The sequence below is a fragment of the Colobus angolensis genome, unplaced genomic scaffold (genome assembly GCF_000951035.1).
Source record: "Colobus angolensis palliatus isolate OR3802 unplaced genomic scaffold, Cang.pa_1.0 Scaffold203, whole genome shotgun sequence".
Taxonomy (NCBI): Eukaryota; Metazoa; Chordata; class Mammalia; order Primates; family Cercopithecidae; genus Colobus; species Colobus angolensis.
The window spans coordinates 3,633,381-3,637,195 of record NW_012115189.1 but is presented as its reverse complement, the minus strand read 5'-3'; the positions used below and the strand labels follow the sequence as shown (position 1 = coordinate 3,637,195).

Below are 3,815 nucleotides of genomic sequence, written 5' to 3'. Positions count from 1 at the left end.
AGAATCTGATGAAAGCTATGGAACTTCTTCCCCCTCAAACATACATAAGAGCATTCACTTAAATACTTATACATAATTTTCGGGAGATCTTAGAGTATCTGTAGCCCACCACTGAACCTCAGGTTAAGAATTCTTGTTTTAGTGGGAAATTTAATAGCTGATCCTCAGGTTTATAAAGGAAACCACTAATAAATAATGCAGACACTTCCCTATAAAAAAGAGAGAACATAGCTATTTCTTCCATCTCTTCCCCCTTGACGGGATGAGGAAGAGCCGGGAAACAGAGGTAATGTCACCCCTAAGTTTTTCTCTGCTGCTGTCCCTAACCTCAGTGCCTCGGTACAGTCCCACAGTGGGGCACCATCAACAGAACTTGTTTTTAAAAAACTTTTAAAAACTTTGTTTTGAAATAATATTAATCTCACATAGAAGCTGCAAAAATAGCACATGAATTCCCTATTCTGTCCTCCCCCTAGCCCCTGGTAACCACCATGGAATTATTTTCTGTTTCCATGTGTATGACTACTCTAGGCACCTAATATAAGCGGAATCATATAATATTGTCCCTTCTGTGACTAACTTATTTCACCTAGCATAATGTTTTCAAAGTTTACTATTTTGGACCCCCTGACTGGGTGTTTTGCAACTATAGCAAATTCAAACGGGCAATGCAGAAAATTTGAAAATTTCCATGGAAAACAGTATACCGAACATGTCTGGACATTGCTGAACCTACTAACTCGAGGTAGTTTGCAGTTTCAACAGCAGATCATGTTACATTCCTATCCATGACAATACATCTTTGCAAAGCTGGGTTTTCTGTGGTTGCTGTGATAAAAGCCAAATGCAGCGGAAATATTAATGTGAAACAGGAAATGAGAGTGGCAGTGTCCAACACAATCCCAAGGTTTGAGAAGTAGTACAGGCATACGCATCCGGTTAGTAATTGTGACTTTAAAGGACATAAAATATTTTTTTCTCTCAGTTTATGTATGTTATTTTTTCAAACAACTTCTAAGTAAATATTCAGTCGTTTGAACCTAACTACTAACTACTGAAGCCTAAGGGAATTATGAAAAAATTACTAACTACTGAAGCCTAGGGGAATTGTGAAAAAATTACTCAGACACTAAGGGCTCCATGAAACCAAGTTTCGGAATCTTTGCCTTAACCAAGAAGTAATAGGATAGTGTAAGATTCACCAAGGAAAGCCATGTGACCTTGAAGAAATAACTTAAAGACCATAACACAAACATACCAACCAGGAAAAGAGGAATTTGGGTTGTTGAAACCATTTTTAAAGGTCACTCTTAGCTTAATCCTTCAAATCCCACACAATGGCTTCTGGATAATTTGCATTTTTAAAAAAACTTCTAAAACACATGCACCCAAATTACTGTTTTCCCACTTCTTAGGGACTCAAGCAAAGCTTTTAAAATTACAGCCTCCAAGCTATGTTGGAAGAGACTGGGTCTCCCCTACACCGACAGAACACAACTTCGGGAGCCATGCCAGGGAGACAGGAGAAACCTGGCAAAAGACAGAGACTCAAAGATCCCCCCACTTTAAGACTTTCGGCTTTTTTGTGGTTTGTATCTTACCCTCAATAGCCTGCTTTTAAGTTCAATAATAATGCTCGTTGAGAAAAAAAGAAAAAAAACAAGAATGATCCAGGTTATTGTGGAAAGGCTTGTTGGGAAATTTCCTTTCCTCAGGGTTTTTCATATAAGCAAGGGAAAAAATTAACACAACATCCAGAATAGCGGTTTCCTGGGTGGGGGGGTGAGAAGTGAGTGGATGGCCATGGAGAGGGGTATTCAGGGGCTCCAGGGGCCTGGGGATGTTCTAGTTCTTCAGTCGGGTGACACATACTTCGGTGTGATCTATTGTTATTCTTTACATTGCACTCTAAGGTTTATACTGTCTGAGTGTATGATGTATTTCACAGTGGCAGCACCAGTATCTCTATACAAGAAAGAGGCCTTGGGAGTTGGAAGTGTGCCTTGTCTGTAAGCTGAGTTGGATCACAGGCAGTCTGCTTTTACACAGAGCATATGCTTATCTGGAAAGGCTTTGGGGAGGCTGATGAGTTTAAGTGGGAGACTAAGATTAATTTTCGGTGCCACCATGAAAAAACAAGGAGTTAACAAATTCGCATTTTTTAAAATTACCATTGGTTTATACCTCCCAACACTGCAACTAGTTGTTTTCTGGTCTCTTTAATTCCTCTTCATCCCTCTTCTACCCTTCCCTCATCTCCATCTTTTCTAACACCGTGAATGCTCCCCTGCTTTAATTTGTATCCCTAATTTTTAAAAGATTTTTTGTTACCATATGCTAAACAAATACTAAAGATGACAAAGTGTAACATGCATCAGTATAGACACACCTACTACACTCAAGAATAAGGCTGCAGACTATTATGCTGGCTCACACCTGTAATCCCAACACTTTGGGAGGCTGAGACAGGAGGAGTTCAAGACTAGCTTGGGCAACACAGTGAGACTCTGTCTCTAGTAAAATAAAAAAATTCAAAATTAGCCAGGTGTGGTAGTCCCAGGCTGAGGTGGGAGGATCGCTTGAGCTAAGGAGGTCAAAGCTTACAGCCTGAGCAACAGAGGGAAACTGTGTCTCAAAACAACAACAACAAAAACCCTACCAAGGTTGCTATTGGTGTTTTGGGGATGAGTAACCACCAATCAGTACACGATGGATGGGACCACCTTGGACCCAGTTGTGTCTGTCTTCATTGCCCAAGTTCTTTCCACTTACACTGGCCTAACAGAACCTAAGCATGAATGAATTCAACATCCAACAGGTTCGCAAAACAAGGTGTCCAACACACAAGAGTACAATGCCAAGCACTTCATTTGCATCACTTCACTGCATGAACACAACACTACGAGGTTATGTACAATACCTGCAGTTTAGAGTTCTAAAAACTAAGGTTTACTGTAGTGGGTTTTCCAAAGTCACACACCTAACAAGTGGTGCAGTCAGAACTCCGTCTCACAGGCCCAAAGTGGCTCTTTACTACCACGTGACCCATCTCATGCTACCTCGTGGGGGAAACATTCTTGACCAGCTTTGAGGCATTCCAGTCCCTCTCGGGTCACAAATAATGCTGCACTTCCCCTCCTGTCCCTGAGATCTACCGGAAGCAACACACTTAAATGCCCAAGATAAGCTCGGGCGAGCTGATGTCTGGACCCAAACCAGACAGCACGTCGGCTCCCTGGACCCCGGGAGATGCCACTTGCTGAGGCTTCGCCGATGGGGCTCCTAAGGAGTATCGGCCCCTCTCCTCCTGCGCCTGCACCCCAGTGCGGTCGTCCAGGGCGGGGAGGGACGGGGTCACTCGGAGGCGGCCGCAGGCCCGGGACCGACCCTCCTCCGCGCCGCAGACCGCGGGGTACTCGGACCCCCGCCCCCACCGCCCTTCCTTCAAACTGCAAGCGAGCAGGAGAACAAGGGACGAGCCCCAGAAGAAAGTTCTCCACCTCCCTCGCCCGAAGTTCCATATTCCAGGGAGGCAACTGAGGCCAGAAACAGAAGGAGGCGCCCCGGGGGCTAACCCCTCGCGCCGGGCGTTTTCGGAGGCCGCAGACCAGAGGGCGAGACGCAGTGTCCGGGTCTCCCCCGCGGGCAGTCGGCGATCCTGGGGTGCCGAGGGAGCAGCGCCCCCTTCCCCCGACAGCGTCCTCCCCGACCTCAGTCGCCCACCCCGGTGTAAGCGGGGGTCCCAGGGAGCCGGCGAGGTCGCCTGGTACCTTTCTCTCCTGCGCCGGACGTCCGCGCCGCAGGGACGGAGGCCG

General features: G+C 45.8%; 1 pseudogene; it reads left to right on the top strand.

Annotated features, from left to right (window-relative positions):
• Window positions 1-262: 262 nt before the first annotated feature.
• Window positions 263-3,815, top strand: part of LOC105511758 — a 15,012-nt pseudogene continuing 11,459 nt past the window's right edge.